The sequence below is a fragment of the Dipteris shenzhenensis genome, chromosome 18 (genome assembly GCF_047967505.1).
Source record: "Dipteris shenzhenensis isolate YYH24624 ecotype China chromosome 18, Dip_SZ_1.0, whole genome shotgun sequence".
Taxonomy (NCBI): domain Eukaryota; kingdom Viridiplantae; phylum Streptophyta; class Polypodiopsida; order Gleicheniales; family Dipteridaceae; genus Dipteris; species Dipteris shenzhenensis.
The window spans coordinates 23,892,949-23,910,238 of NC_141613.1; the positions used below are offsets into that span (position 1 = coordinate 23,892,949).

At 43.5% G+C, this 17,290-nt stretch overlaps 1 pseudogene across 1 annotated transcript in view; it reads right to left on the reverse strand.

Annotated features, from left to right (window-relative positions):
* The window catches only part of LOC147890979 (argininosuccinate synthase, chloroplastic-like), a 96,564-nt pseudogene that overhangs the window by 43,892 nt on the left and 35,382 nt on the right, over window positions 1-17,290 (reverse strand). The window contains exons 4-5 of the transcript XR_015542604.1: window positions 14,929-14,977; window positions 2,652-2,834 (exon numbers count right to left, since the gene is read on the reverse strand). The product of XR_015542604.1 is annotated as an argininosuccinate synthase, chloroplastic-like (transcript). The remainder of the gene's footprint in view (window positions 1-2,651; window positions 2,835-14,928; window positions 14,978-17,290) is intronic.

Sequence of the window (17,290 nt, forward strand, 5' to 3'; positions counted from 1 at the left end):
CTCTGAAGGAGGAGGCCGTTTGGGAGAGGTGGCCAACAATGTCTGGGTGGCGTGTTGCATTGTAAGTGATGGGGGCGCAGTAGATTCAACCTGCAACCACCCTCGTCAACATTTGGCACAATATTATCTACATCCCCTCCGAGCCACATGAGAGCAAGGCACGGAGAGATCTAGAAAGCGAAAGGCGGGAGCACATCTGCAAGGCATGGCCTGCAAACATTGTATTCTCTCCAGAGGAAGGCATTTCCGAGATAGTGGACAGCATTACAGCCTGGAATATATGGGTAACACGTTGCAGTGTAGTGATAGGGGGCAACAAATTCAGCTTGCAGCCACCCCCTTCAACATATGCCATGATATCATCTACATCCTCCAAGTCACATGGAGCAAGTATATACCTAGATGAATCCAGGAACATTCCCAAACTCATCCTCTAAAAACACAACATAGTGCAGTTTCAATTTCACGAGAGTCACTCATAAGATTGAGAACCATAAACTCCATCATGCATAGCACGGACTAGCTACTATGACATCCCCACTGACGTCATCAGCGCCCAACAGTGGGTGTAGACCATAGTATAAAAGTATGCTCTCACACATACAAATCCACACACCCACACATACTTGAGTATCCATTATACAAAGTCTTCGTACTAAGTTTCTGTCAGCACTCCGAAGGTGAAGGGCAAACTCAGCCATGACGAAGGCTAGCACTAAACGAGAAGGCTAATCAAAAAGTAGTCCAAATCTCTTCATTCAAGCTACAACTGCTTGTGAAGTCTAAACGATTTCATTTTAGTCTCTCCCAAACGAGCATCTAAATCTAAATCTAAATCTAGCTCGTAGGGCAACGCACCATTTAAGATAGAAAGAATTATCGCAATACCAACAGGCCGCAACTTGGACGAAAACTGCAGAAAGGAGCAAGGCATAAAGAGATGTCGGAAGACATAAAGAAAGTCACATGGAGCAAGGCATAAAGAGATGTAGGAAGACTGCAGAAAGGCGGAAGCATTTATGCAAGGCATGGCTTGCAACCATTGCAAGGGCATGGCTTGCAACCATTGCAAGGCATGGCTTGCAGCCATTTTCTAATTTCTCACGGATCAAGGAATCAGCTGGTTGCATAGCCCATCACCCTAGCTTAGGCACCTGTTTCTAGGACACTATAGGCCATGAGCCATGGTCCTAAGAAGCAAGCGGCATAGTAGCCAGCTGCCCTCTGTTGATTGATCAAGCGTCCCATGGATTGCTGATCTGTACCGTTTTCTCATTTTTCTAATAGAAGGTTTGTTTCCTTTTTTTCCTCTTTTTAATTGTCACATGCATCCCTGCACTTGGGTGCGATGTGACACACTGGCTACATCGACAAGAGCGTAATAGTTCCCTAATAGGAGATTTTGTTGTATGCTGTGAGCCCTTGTCCAGGGACAGTCAGGCACAAACTACATAAGTCAATCTCTCAGCCTTAGGTAAAGTTAGACAGATCAGTCCTTGTTCACTAGTACCCACTGGAGAACAGTAGGGTAGTATTTCCATCTTAGGTTTAGAAATAGGTTTAGGTCCAGCCTAGGATAGGAGCCCTTTTGGGCCCCCTCAAGGCTGGAACAAGTGAAGGGAAATGGCAGGGGAAGGGTTGCCTTTATAGGCTACCCTGCACCCCTCCCTAGGCCACCTTTTATGGGGCCAAGGGTGGGGCCAAGGGCAGCCTTTACAGGGCCAAGGGACTAGCCAACCAGGCCCAAACAGCCAACTGAAAAGTCGGCCAGTTTGGGGAGGTTGGTTCAGCCCTCCAAGCCTATAAATAGGGGGGGCCCTGGCCCTCATTTCCCATCCAGCTACCCAAGCCTTCAGCACTCCAATAGCTCCCCAAGCCCTCATCTCCACACTTGATGGATTCCACCAAGATGCCAAGGAAGGGGAAACTCCATAGGGTAAAACCAGAACTTGAGAACATCAAGCTCTGCCCGCTAGGCTTAGGTTGCTTTCACCTCACAGTCAAACACTTAGACAAGGGGGTGCAGCCAAGAAAAGCATCTTTTTTTCTCCTTCTTGTTACTAGTTTGCTCTTATTTTCCACTCACTAGCAAAGCTATCTCCCTCCTCTCAACATGCCAAAAAAACAAAGAGATGATTTAAGTCTCAAACCAAGAGCGCAAATGCAATGGAGAAACAATTGCAAACCCTACTCAACGAAAAAACTCCAGTTGAAACGTACATATCCCTAAACTAATCAGCATGCATCCACTCTGCAACATCTCATTAACTACTCCATATTTCATATTGCAACCTTCTTTAAAATCTTGCCAGTGCTTCATAGCATGTTTCCCGACACATCTTTACCGCATCTCAACCAACTTAAGCTTTCTTAAGGTCACACAAAAAGCATCCTTGCCAATGGTTTTCAGCATATCCTCAACTATTCTTGGCCTCAGCATCAACTAGGAAATTGCTTTTAAAACACCTTTAGATCCTCCAACCATTCACACACATCATCATACAAGATACGGGAATTTAAAAATAATCACACGCTTCCTATCACTCTATTGATGCATTCCACAATAAAATCGTCCAACACAACTTATGACCTTTACAAAAAAGAAAGTTCATTAAGAACCTTGAACATTAAACTGAGGTTAGCCAGCTGACCTTTGCAATGAGCGGACGAGCCATTGATGTACCAAGCAAATACTTTCTTTCATATACTGCCCCTGCCCGCAAACACGGGAACACATAATCTTTCACAAACTCTTCCTTCAAATCTTTGATGAACAGTTGACTTGCCCCACTAGCCTTTGCTTTCTCTTCCAAACCTTGAGTTTCGCCAGTACCCTAAGAAAAGAAGAAGGATTAGTAACCTATCAAGTTAAGTACATTTCGAAACAATTGAGAATCCCCATTTGCTAAAAAGTATAGAAAGTTGTAATTCCTTTGTTTAGATGGAATATGATTTTACTTGAGATCGTGTATGTGCCCCTCCATGCACATGGGCTGAGGGTAGTGGGCAAGATGGGACGAGACGGGACCGCGCAGGGGGGGGGGGGGGGCACCAAGATCATCAACATGCACCAAATACATAATACATACTATCTCATTTTAGACAAATATTATTTTTTTATTTGTCTATAGGAGGCCTATTTCTTTAAAATATCATCGACGCATGAGGGAACCTGCTTTAGGAGATGCAATGCTTCTTAATATTATATAGAAAATATTATTTGCCTTTCACATCCTACTAGAGTGATGGTTTGCTCATTAGCAATACCTTTTTTGTCAATGACCCTTGTAACATTCCAAGATTCCATGAGCTTATATTTTACCTTTTAGACCCATTGCAAACCAACGGATTTCTCACCACCCGATGGTAGGTCCATGATTCTTTATGATTTCCTCACACTCCTCTTACATTGGTGTCCTCCATTCCTTGTAACGAGCAGCTTCCTCTTGCAATTCGTGGCTCTTAAATGGTCATACAGGACAAGAGTACAAGGTTTGCTATAACACAACCAATGGTCTCTCCCCTTAACTCATTACGTATTTCCTTTCTAGGATAGACTTTTTTGGGTTGGCTAGAAGCCAAACGACTTGGGTGTTTCCTTCAAGATGAGGGTGTCTCAGATTATGCCATCCTTCAATCATATCAGAGTTTCTATGTTTCATGCGTCTTGTAAAGTCATAGCCTATAGTTTGCATGTTAGGACACTTTCTCCAAAATTTGAAAATTGGACTGAGATTCCATTAACCCTTCCCCTTTCCCTCTCTAGAGTTCCTATTAGTAATTGCTTTCGTGACTTTACAAAACTCTTCTTGACCCTCAATAGCCTGCAACTATTGAGTCAGCAATTGTTGTAAGGCATCCTCTAAATTACCAATCAACAACCAACTTCCATGTGCCATGGGGTGCGATACTTGCTATATCGATCGGATTCCCAATCCTATAGGGTCCACATAGGAAGTTTCTCCCTCAACTTCCATTTTCTTATTAGAATATTTTTCCATGTTCATAGGCTTTTATAAAAATAATAATAATACACTCCCATTATGTAGAAATGTATATACAGACTCTTTCCAAATACTTGAACTCTTTCCAAATACTTGAACATTCACTACGAATCCAATATTGTAAATAACTTCAAGGCAAACTACCACACCGAAAGGAGAGCCCCTTGGTCCACTACACACTCTTGATTTTTGGTTTTCTTTATTTTGCCCTTGTGATCCACCAGGTTCTATACAATATGTACATAACGACAGAACTGCCTCTATGTCAGAGGTCATTTAGCGCGTTAACAACTCAAACTAACTTTCACAAATTGACCTGCAACTCTAACTAGGCCTTTGAACATACGTGCAAGTCACCTCCCAACCTAGCTCCTTGTAGCTACGCTTGTTCTTAACTTGACCATATTTTCATTCCAAGTAACCAACCAAAGCCTCGCGAAAGGAAAAAAAAATGAGGAGCGATGTTCAAATACTTAAACCGACTTTCGAGACCTCAACGCACAAGCAAGATATGATGCTAGCTTGCAAAGAATTCGGCCATGCCCCACATCTGTTGGAACTAGACTTTGTCGAAGACATACCCACTACGAAGACCCTAGAATATCAACCGTTCTACTGTAGGCCCCTTTTTCAATCCTCTCTGATCCCATTGACATGCCACTAAGAAGCTTTGCTTATGCAATCTCAAACGATGGACATAAACATCATCGAACTATTAAACACACACATGTTCCATCAACAACGTACCACAAATAAATCCGACATCTGTCTACAAGCAAGGACCCCTATCATAGCAAACCCTTAGATCAAGGACCCATGTCCATGATCTCCTTCAAAAGCAGATGCTCATGGTAGTCAATAATCAAAAGTAGATGAATCATCATCACAATTATACAAACAACCTACTTCTCACATCATGTCGATTAGCTATGATACCAAATGTCAAAGACTGAAAGCACAAAACTCCCTCATTTGATCACAACTTGTGCCATACGATCAGCTCCGCAATTTCTTTTGATCGATAGATTAAAAGATGTAGCTGTAGGCCATCTTTTGGTGGTTCTAGTGATGCCATATAGGCCATGGTATGTGCCTTGTAGGCATAGATATAGGCACTTATAGTTTTAGTGCCTTTTAGGCCACATAGGACACTTAGTCCTATGTGACACCTAGGACACTTAGTCCTAGGGTCTAGGTCTAGCTACAAGTACCATGTACTCTTTTTCTTTCACACTCTAGTTGACGTGATGGCTGAATCTATCGACTCTTTGTACCTTGCACTTGCTCTTTCATCTAACGATCCTACAGTGGTATCAAAGCCACGTTTAGACTCATCTCCTGCTCCAGGACTTGCACCAGCTCCCTTCAGCTGCTCTGCTCCTCCATCCGTACAGTCCATACAACTATATGGATGACCGTACTTGCAACCGTACAGAGCCGTATCTACATCGTCGTACAGCCGTACAACAAGCTTCGTACCCATTCTGTATTGCACTCCTTACTTGTCCGTACTGGGCCCCGTACTGCTCTCCGTACCCCCTCCGTACTTGCATCGCCGTACAGTCGTATGTTTTCGTACCTGAGCCGCCGTACAGTCACGTGACAACGTACCTGCTCCGTACAATTTTCGTACAACGTACCTGCACTGTACATGTTCAGTACACCATACTTGTCTCGTACTTACATCCGTGCAACCATACGTTGGATTCCGTACATCTGCTTTCATACAGCTTCCATACACCGTACACCGTACATCTAGTTTCGTACTTGTGCTGTACGTTGTACCTGCACCGTACTTGTTTTGGGATCTGGTACAGCCTTTGCACGTGTGAAGTTACATTTGCAAGACATTGAGTCAGAGTTTTTCAGACATTGAGTCTTTTCTACAGAACATTGAGTCAGATTCTCATACATTGGGTCACATTTGCAAAAATCTCAGCAAAATTTGGGGTTTTTTTGCATTTGCTCTCTTTTTGGCCTATTTTCTCTCATTAAATACGGGCTTTTGCCGGATTTGCTATTTTTGCAATAAACATTGCCTGACACGGTCACATTTGGGTCAAATCTGCATTTGTCCTTTGATTTGGGTTGGAAATTTGCAAAATATTCATTTGCAGATATTTGCTGTCATTTTTGGACAGCCAGCCCTTTGCAGTGATAGCCTTGAGGCTTTAAGGTTTTCAGGTCTTTTTCAAGGTATCCCATTTGCAATAGCTGGCCACAATCAAGATCTATTTGGCATTCTTTGTGAAGATGATAAGTTGGATGGCACCAACTATCCGATGTGGTCTTATCTCATGAAACATATTCTTGTTACAAAGCATTTGTGGAATGTTGTTTCTGGGGTTGATCTGAGGCCAGCCAATGCTACAATGGTTGCCTCTACTACTAGTTCCTCTGCAGGGAGTACTCCTCCTGATGCCTTATCTTCTAGCACTCTTGCTACTGCTCCCCCAACTCAGGAACAATCAAGATGGGATGCAAGAGATGCGAATGCACATTCCTGTATTGCTTTATCATGCAAGAGAATTATTATTCCACACATCCGGTCTTGCAGGACAGCAAAGGATGCTTGGGACAAATTGGCTTCTCTTTATCAAATTTGCAATGAGGTACGTGTTGCATTTTTAAGAAGACAGTTGCAAGAAGTCAGTATGAATGAAGGTGATTCTATGGATACATATGTGACAAAGGTAAAGGACCTCATGGAACAACTTGCCAATATTGATGAGGTGGTGCCAAATTCTCAGCTTGTCAATACCACATTGAATGGATTGCCAGATACATATCAAGGGTTTGCTACAACCCTTCGGTTAGTGGCCATGGGTAATCCAGATCACTACTCTTTTGATCAACTAGTTACTTTGCTTGCAAAGTCTAGCTAATAGGCAAGCCACTATTCATGATCATGCATTTGCTTCACAACAGACAAGAAGAAGCAAGGCTTCCAAGCCTATGGACAAGCCTAAATCTACGCATACCACCTGCAATTCCTCCCATGCATCTAAAAATACAGCAGATAAGTCAAAGAATAAAAGATGCAACTATTGTCGCAAGCTTGGACATGACATTTCAGAATGTAGGAAGCGCATTGCTTCGAAGAAAAAGAAAGCAAGATTGACAGTTAATGCCTCACATGCAATTGAATCCCACGAGCCAGCAGATGCTTCACATGCACATGCTCTCCAAGATGATTGGGCATGGGCTGTCCATTGCTCATTTGATCCCTCCAAAGCTGATGCACTCTTTACTGCTAATGATGCTCAGTCATGGTATTTTGATAGTGGTACTTCCAAGCACGTCACATCTTGCAGACAGTTGTTTCATTCTTTAGCTGATGCACCTCGAGGGGGGACTGTCACATGTGCTAATAATGCTTCCTATGCTGTAAAAGGAATTGGAGATGTGCAGCTCACATCTATTTCAAGCCATCCTGTGACTTTGACAAATGTTCTTTTTTTGCCTGGAATTGAAGTCAACTAGATTTCAATTTCAGCAATTCCCACTTCAGGTTTCCGAGTGATTTTTGATGGCTACAGATGCCTAGTTTATGATCTTCGTGATGACAATGCCATAGTTCTCACTGGCACTCTACAAAAGGGTCTTTATCACCTTGATCATCATTCAGCTGCACTTTCTATTGAAGCATTTGCTATTTTAGATTCACAGCTTGCTGCAACTCATCTTTGGTATGAGAGAATGGGTCATCTCAATTATAGAGCTCTTACAAAGCTACATTCATAGCAGATGGCAAATGATGTACCTCAAACTCACACAGTTTCCAAACATGTGTGTGAGGGTTGTCTTTTGGGTAAGATGCATCGCTTTCCTTTTCAAAAGAATTGTCCAAAACTCTCACAAAGGAAATTGCAGCTAGTACACACTGCTGTTTGTGGCCCAATGAAGACAACTTCCATTGGAGGGTACAAATATTTCATGACTCTCATTGATGATTTCACAAGATATTGCTGGGTATATCCTTTAAAAGCCAAATCTGAAGTGTTCTCCTACTTTCAGAAGTGGCTGAATATGGTTGAGAATGAATCAGGATACAAGCTTGTCGTTGCAAGTACCAAGGGGGGTTGAAAACCCAAGTGCTATGGACCTTAGCAAGCAACCAGGAGGTGCCCGCATGATCAAGTGCTACGAAGGCTCCAGAGTCTGCCCTTTGAGGCACGTGACTAAGTTTTAGTCTATTATGACATGTGGCATGTTGCCAAGAAAAGGAGTTGAGAGCTGTTGTAAATCTACGCATGTAAGATTTTTTTTTGGAGCAACCTGTGCCAGATTCTCTCAAGTAATAAAGACCTTGGGGGGGTGGGGGTCTAGCCCAACTGTTGCCCCTGGGCCCTAGTGTTGTGCACAGTAAGCAAAGAGGGATGGAGAGAGATTGAGAGAAAAGCTGAGAAAGAGAGAGCGCTTTGATTAGCCAGATATAATCAATCGCCAACGTGCAGCAATCTTGAAGAAAATTAATCGAAGACTTTTCATAATACATCTCTCTCTCTCTCTCTCTCTCTCTCTCTCTCTCTCTCTCTCTCGCTCTCGCTCTCGCTCTAATGGACAAATTGGTCGAGCTAGGCAAGTCACTATGGTAGGACAGGTCAACAAGCAACTAACAACTTATCAATTAACTGAAGATTTCAATAGGACGAGTGTAAAATTATGTGACACCCACGTCACGTCATTTGCCAGCACTTGACCATGCTGAATATGCAATTTCGGAGATCTATCTTTCTTGCATGAGCAATAATCATTGCTTGTAGCAAGAAGAGGCGTTAGGTAGAAAGTTACAGAAATTGATTTCGCACGATGAAAGACGTCAATTGGAGACTGAAGGCTGATTAAAAATAGCTGCATTATCTTCATCCGTGCCATGGGTGCTTGACAAACATGTAAAATTTTTGTGTTTTTCTCTTATATATAGAGCTCTAATCAAGATTGTCTAGAGAAGTACTAAAAGGGCATGCACCTCTAAAAACAAAAGTCAACCCAGTATCGCACTGGTTGTAACTTAAATAAACATTCACAAGTTCAACCGGCTATCCTCCTAAATATCGGGAACCATTGTACCTCTACATATATCTAGGAAGCTGCCTCAACTCACAATGTGGACCCATATATACAAAAGTACAATCTACATTTGTTACAAATGAAATCCAACCGAAGGGTATCCAACAGCGGCAAACTGATAGAGCATCCCCAAGAATTACACGCGGAAGTGTTTCACTACGAAATCAAATTTCTTTACTTCACAATCATAGATGCGTGTGTAAGCCAGAAATAGACAGTGCATCCAAGACAAATATAGAATCCAGAATGAATATACTTCTGTCTGTCACAATACAAAAGAGATGTGGAGTGTCACCAAACCGTGGTCCTCCGATCTTACCAAAGCTCTGCCACTACCTGTCCTCTGGATCTTTGAGCCAACGTGCTCCTCTGAGCTTATGTAGACTCTCTATCGAGTGATCCTTCCACCTTATTGCCTAAGTAGTCAACCTAGGTGGGCAGCTTCACAATTATAGATGTGTGTGCAAGCCAGTAAACAGACAGTGCATCCAAAACAAATATAGAATCTACAATAAATATATTTCCATCCGTCCAAAACTAGACACAATACAAAATAGATGTGGAGCGCCACCAAACCATGGTCCTCCGATCTTACCAAATCTCTGCTACTACCTGTCCTCTAGATCTCTGAGCCCGCATGTTCCTCTGAGCTTACGTAGACTCTCTATCCAGTGACCCTTCTTGCCCGGATAGTCAGCCTAGGTGGGAAACTTCACTTGAGCTAAGTCTGCACCCTTGTACATGCCCCCGTCCAAGGGAAGCCCTATCTGTTGCTCCTTTCTATTCTTGAACTATTGCTCCAAATGATGCCTTATGGAGGCCTCAAGGCCCCTTTCATAGGAGTTGAGCCTGTTGGGTGTTGGAAGCACTGCCAACTCAAAAATTGAAGCACAATGGAGAAAAAAGAGATGTTGTAATAGATTCCTGCAAAACTGAAGTGTGGAGGCCCAAGGGAGAGCCAACGTAACAAAACCCTAGGGCGAACTGCCCTAACTGGACTAAGCGTCCTAACTGACCTAGATGGTACATAAACTAACTGTACCAATAGTCCTAACTGACTGTAACTAGGCCTACAAGACTCATACCGAGGTACAAGTGGCATCTATGAATAGCCCATGAGATAGCCTACAACCCCCTCCATGGTATGGGCTGAAGTATCCTAGACATGGCTCGAGATACCTAAATATCTAGTGTCATGGTTGCACATGTTCATCCCGTAGGATATAGCAACCTATGACTGTATATGGAGTACATCAGATCAAATTACAAAAGGTACTAAGTTTAAAAAGCTTGCCGAAAAGCCTCAAAGTTTGATCGAGGTAAAGCCCTTGTAAAAAGATCTGCCAAGTTGTCTTCAGTGGGAACATAAGACAACTCAATATCACCTGTTGATAATCGCTCTCAAACATAGTGATAGTGAACCTCAATGTGCTTTGTGCAAGCATGGAAAACAGGATTTCGTGCAACAACCAAAGCACTCTGACTATCAGTGAAGATGACAATAGGAGCAATCTGACATGCGCAGAGATTTGCAAGTAGCTTTCGAAGCCAAACACACTCCACTGTAGCTGTCAAAGCCGCTCTGTACTCAGCTTCACAACTAGAAGTAGCAGTTGTACTCTACTTCTTACTGAACCAAGAAACACATGAAGTACCAAGCATAAAATAGTTGCCACTATGTGACACACGAGTGTTAGAACAACCAGCTCAATCACTATCAGTGAATCCATGCATGACAAGTGAAGTATCAGTCCCATAAAGAAGGCCTAAATGCTCAGTGCCTTTAAGATATCTAAAAACACGCTTCACGGCATGCCAATGGTGCATAGATGGGCTGTGCATATATCTACTCGACTATAAGACAGCATACTGTAGATCAGGTCTCCTATGGCATAGGTAAATCAAACAACCAACTGCCTGCTGATAGAGAGTGACATCACATGTACCGCTGCCATCCTCAAAAGAGAAGTGAAAACTAGTCTCTAATGGTGTGGATACTGGCTTGCAATCCTCAAACTGAAAACACTGCAAAAACTGTCCAATGTACTTGGATTGTGACATCAAAATGCCCCACTCACTGCTAGCAAATTGAACGCCCAGATAGTAGTGCAGAAGACCAATATCAAACATAGCAAATGTCTGCTGCAAATCGACTTTGTAATCTGCAATTTGCTGAGCATGTGTCCCAGTTACAAGCATGTCATCCACATAAAGGACTAAAATCAACAAATCTGTCCCACGCTTGCGGATGTAAAGGGCAGCCTCTGTAGGGCTGTTCTGAAAGCCAAGTGTAAGCAAATGAGAATGAATTCTCAAATACCAAGCCCGAGGTGCCTGCTTCAATCCATAGAGGGCCTTTTTCAAGCGACATACCTTGCTTTCAGAACCTTCAACCTCAAAGCCAGGAGGTTGGGAAACATAGACCTCTTCCTGCAAATGCCCATGAAGGAAAGCTGTCTTAATATCAAGCTGATGTATCTACCAATGAAAGTGGGCAGCAAAGGCAATAACAATGCGAATGGTAGTGATCCTGGAAGTGGGAGCAAAAGTCTCCTTAAAGTTAATGCCATGCTACTGAGCATAGCCCTTAGCAACAAGACGGGCTTTGTAACAGTCCACTGAACCATCAGCTTTCCGTTTGATCTTCTAAACCCACTTATCTTGCCATAAGGCAAATCACACAACTCCCAAGTGTCATTTTAATGGATAGAATCCAATTCAGCTTGCATGGCCTTCATCCAACAATCATTCTAAAAGGCATCTTGATGACATAATGGCCCTTCATTGCATGCTGTAACAACCAAAGCATAAGCAACAAAACTAGCATGCTCTTTCCGGACAGCTGCTCTGGTACGGGCTGGCATAAGGCAAATCACAACACTCCCAAGTGTCATTTTAATGGATAGAATCCAATTCAGCTTGCATGGCCTTCATCCAACAATCATTCTAAAAGGCATCTTGATGACATAATGGCCCTTCATTGCATGCTGTAACAACCAAAGCATAAGCAACAAAACTAGCATGCTCTTTCCGGACAGCTGCTCTGGTACGGGCTGGCAGAGGAGTGTCTTGTTTGCTATCTTTTAATGTGTCAAGGAGCCAACGGGATACCTTTTTAGGCTCCTGAATTTCTGCTCTGTCCTGGTCAAGAGCCCAATGCAAATGATCCTGTACAATGATAGGCATATCAAGCTGAATTTCTGCATGCACATGGAGCTATAAATGACCAACAGCTTTCCGTTTGATCTTGTAAACCCACTTATCTTGCCATAAGGCAAATCACACAACTCCCAAGTGTCATTTTAATGGATAGAATCCAATTCAGCTTGCATGGCCTTCATCCAACAATCATTCTAAAAGGCATCTTGATGACATAATGGCTCTTCATTGCATGCTGTAGCAACCAAAGCATAAGCAACAAAACTAGCATGCTCTTTCCGAACAGTCCACTGAACCATCAGCTTTCCGTTTGATCTTGTAAACCCACTTATCTTGCCATAAGGCAAATCACACAACTCCCAAGTGTCATTTTAATGGATAGAATCCAATTCAGCTTGCATGGCCTTCATCCAACAATCATTCTAAAAGGCTTCTTGATGACATAATGCAATCAATAGCAAAGGCATGTGTATCAACAAGTGCAGCATCATCATCTGAACATCTGTCATAAGCATCAAGTCTGTAAAGATTGCTAGGCAATGTGCCAGTCAAAACCAGGGTAGAGGCAACATCATACACTGCACACCTCACACCATCAAAAATAACCTGAAAGCCACATGTAGCAATGGCTGAAATAGAAATGAGGTTCTTACGAATGCCTCGAACATAAAGCACCTGCTCTAGAGTGACAATACCACCAAAGACAGAAGTAAGAGCAACTTGCCCAATACCTTTCGCGGTATATGATGCATTATTGGCACGTGTGACACTGCCCCCCTTAGATGTAAGCTCCAATGAGCTGAATAACTTCCTGCAGGAGGTGATGTGCTTGCTAGCACCACTATCAAAGAACCAAGCATCATGAACATCTAAAACTGCCATACAAGCATCATGAACATCAGGATTATACTGACATGTAACCAAGAAAGCCCAATGGTGGTCTTGTGCGAAATTAGCAGACTCATGTCGATCTTCTGCGCTAGAAGAACCACATACTGCAAGACTAGACTCTTTCTTTTTCTTTTCAGATGCTATGCAATAATTACATCTTTTCTTTTCTTTTCCTGCAAGACTAGACTCTTTTTCTTTTCTTTTCCTGCAATAATTACATCTCTTCTTCTTTTTGTCATTCCCTGAAGAAGAGGTACCATGTGAATGATCAGCATGGGAATGAGAGGGCTTTCCACCTGAAACCTTGCCTTTACCTTTTTGTTTGTGATGGGCAACAAATGCCTGATCATTTGCCATAGTAACATTGCGATTCACACGACTTTGCTCCTCCTGAAGAAGAAGAGCAACAAGCTGGTCAAATGAGAAATGACTGGCATCACCCCCTGCAACCAATTTCAATGTAGTTGATATGAATCAGGCAACCCATCAAGGGTATTAGAAACCAGCTGAGAATCAAGCATAATCTCATCAATGTTGGCCAACTACTCTTTCAAATCCTTCACATTAGTGAGATAGGCATTTGCTCGCGTGTGGTCGTTTTTTGCTGCAGCAAGCTGAAAAATGCATCGAAAAACAGTTCCCTTCGTGAGAGTTGCTCCAAAGTGTGGTCGTCTCACGACAAAATGAGGTTTTTCGCGACAGAAGTGCTTGGAAAGGTCTCAAACACTCATGGGAGTTTGAAAACCAGCAAGACCAGCAAGAATGAGAGCTCCAGAGGCTGCCAAACAGCTTGGGAAAGCTGTCAATGGCTAAGGGAATGGATTCCCGACCTGCTCTGATACCACTGTTGGGTGTTGGAAGCAATGGAAGCACAATGAAGAAAAACGAGATGCTGTAATAGATTGCTGCAAAACTGAAGTGTGGAGGCTCAAGGGAGAGCCAACATAACAAAACCCTAGGGCTAACTGTCCTAACTAGACTAAGTGTCCTAACTGACCTAGATGGTACATAAACTAACTATACCAATAGTCCTAACTGACTATAACTAGGCCTACAAGGCTGATACCAAGGTGTAAGTGGCATCTCTGGATAGCCCAAGAGAGAGCCTACAGAGCCCACTGACTAGCCAACCCACTAGGGGCGACTGTAATCTGCCCTACCAGCCGACTGAAGGGGAGCTCTATAAATGCCCTACTGGGCCCCATTTGCAGGCTCTTGCTGGCCTGCCTGGCCGCGTGGCATCCAGCTACTGGCCCAGGCTGTTAGGGGCCTAGATCTGCCCCTATACTGCCCTGCCAAACAGTCGTGGTATGTGCACCTCTTCTTCCAACTGGTTCCGCCTCTGGTCAGCCCTAGCTTCGAGTCCTACTGGTTCCGCCTCTGCTCAGTCCTAGTTCAGGTCCGTACAGCATGCATAACCTCTCCATACACATGCTGATGTCGCTGTGCCTGTTCCATACTGCTGCTGAGTTCATCCCCTTGGTCACGCAGCCCTTGCTTGCTGGAAACCCTGCACAGATCTGTCCCTTCCAAGCATGGATAGCCTCTGGACATCTGTATCTCAGATCTGCCCTCCATGGTGGCTTCTTTCTGCAAGGTACTTCCCTTCTTTCTGTGGCAGCCCCTTGAACCTTTCTATTATCCTATGGTCCACCCCCCCGATGCACTACTCATTTGGGGGCTCAGAGGTGGGGAGGTGACCAACCCTAATCCAACATCATCTCATAATTTCAAGATACATTAAGCATCAATAGCAACCAAGCCTCTCAAGAAAGTTGACCTTAGAAAGAAGAATTTTTACCTGTCCAACGTCAGCTGTAAAGCATACAACTTCGCAGCCATAATTCTCCCTGCGAGAAGGCAGAAGCACAAAAATCCATCATAGACAAAAACTTGAAGTTGAACTCCAAAATACATATTTGAATTTTGGTCTTAACACATCATTCCAAAAATCATGATGTCAACACCCAAAGGTCACTCAACGAATATGCATACATGTGTGCCAACGTGCGTGTGTGTCGTAACAAAGGGGGAGCAGGGGTATAATGTAGGAATATTCTAGTGAGAGAGGACTGTGGACCAAACCCATCACTCCTATATTCACTTTTTTATGTAACCTCTCTCTCTCTCTCTCTCTCTCTCTCTCTCTCTCTCTCTCTCTCCATTCCTTCGAACTCCCATTTCCTTTTCCCTTTCCACTCTCCCTTTTGCTAGTTCTATCCCCTTTCTCTAAATTAGCCCTCTTTCGTTTCCACGTTGGTATTAACCACGCTTCTCGCACCTTTGCTTCCCAGATCTCTCCTGTAAACCTTCATCCTGAATGTGACCACACATCATAGCTCGCATCAAGCAAAAGAAGACAGACACAAGAATCAGCATGCAACAACAAACACACCCTAGATGCACTTGGGATTTTGCCTAGGATGGCCCAAAACCAGAAGCAAGGAGTAATCAATGCCTCGATGAATCTTTTGTTGCCCTTACAACAAATTGCAAAGGGACTCTTTGATTCTGTGGAGCGTCTCTCATTCTTCAATGGGGCCATCAATGACTTCGTTTGTGACATATAGCAAGCAGCCCACTTTCATATTGTGTGTCCAAAGCTCGACAACCACTATGTTGCATCCTAGGAGGACAAAAATCTCGAACGTAAGACGCACTTCCACAGTTCACACAGAGCATGGTACCTGTGGCGAGGAGAGCAAGGGGGCAGCGGGGCTGAACCAAAGGCAAGCCACCACCACGACTAAATGGATCACAGATCCACTCTTCTCACACCTTGGGCAGTATTTGGGCTCATACCATTCACACTTTGATGGCCAGTTCGGCAAGCATGCAAAGATCCTCTCAAGCAACCTCTGCCAAGAGGGTTCTATTCCTTACGGAATGGAGGGGCTCCCCCTTTTTCTCAGAGACTACAGCAGGGTTGAGGGTGGCATTTTCAGACTCAACCTTGGTTTCTTTTCAGCTTATTTTGAGTTTTATTTACTCCTCTAGAGTGTTTATTTTCCTCATGCCCAGCATGATGTATTCCGCTTCGAGCCTACTCACGCGGGTTTCTTTCATACTTAATTAAAGTCTTTCATGTTTAAAAAAAAGAGAGCGGATTACTCAGCTTGGAGGTGCCCATCATATACACAAGGTTCACGGGGACAGCCAAACTTAGCATGATCATAGAGCTCTATGATGATGGGGAGTTGGTGGATGCTCCTGAGATCCTTGATATCGCTCTCGAGCAGGAAAATTTCTAGATGCTAGAATTGGGAGTGGTTCTGCGTCTCCCTTTAATCAAGGCCGTACTACTCAGCTTGGAGGGCACATGCCCATCACATACACAAGGTTCAGCCCAACTAGGTTAGCCATGTCGTACTCCTAGAGTTGCTTTTGTTGAGCATCATGCAGCTATGCCATTCCATGCACGAAATGATGATGATGATGGAAATACCCCTTTAGATTAGCCAGTACTTACTCAATATCTTTTGATGCATTCGTGGGTGCCAAGAGTGCCGAGACACTCAGATTGAAAGGGGACATTCAGGACAGGACTGTTCATATAGTTGTCGACAGCAAGAGCGCACACAGTTTCATCAACACCACGACCTTGTAGAAGATGGGGCTTGTTGCCACAAAGATTGCCATGGGCTGAGAGCTGAGGTTGCTAATGGACAGCAAAAGATTAGCAAGCGCCAGGATGCACAGATCCAACTCTCTCATGATTATGAATTTGCAGAAGATCTATTGCATTAGACATGGGTCCAATTGACATTTTCTTAGGATGTGATTGGATGAAATCCCTAGGGGAGTTCAGTATTGACTTGAATGCCATGAATCTCCCCTTTGCACATAAGGACAAAATAGTGGTTCTGCAGGGTTTGACAGCCCCAAAAATGCAGATTATTTCAACAAGGCAAGGCAGTTGGCGCGACAGCTCAATAAAGAGCATGCCATTTATGCATTGCATGTGCAAATGACTCAAAACGGAAAGCATCCCAGGTTTAAAAAAATGTGGAAATGCAGCATCTGCTCTCAGATTTTGCTGATAGACCATGTCAGTTACCTCCAAAGAGAGGAGTTGTTCATGCCATAGTTTTGGATCCTAGCAATAAACCAATAAGCAAGGCTCCATACCATCTCTCTAAAGTGAAGTAGTAAGTCTGCGGGAG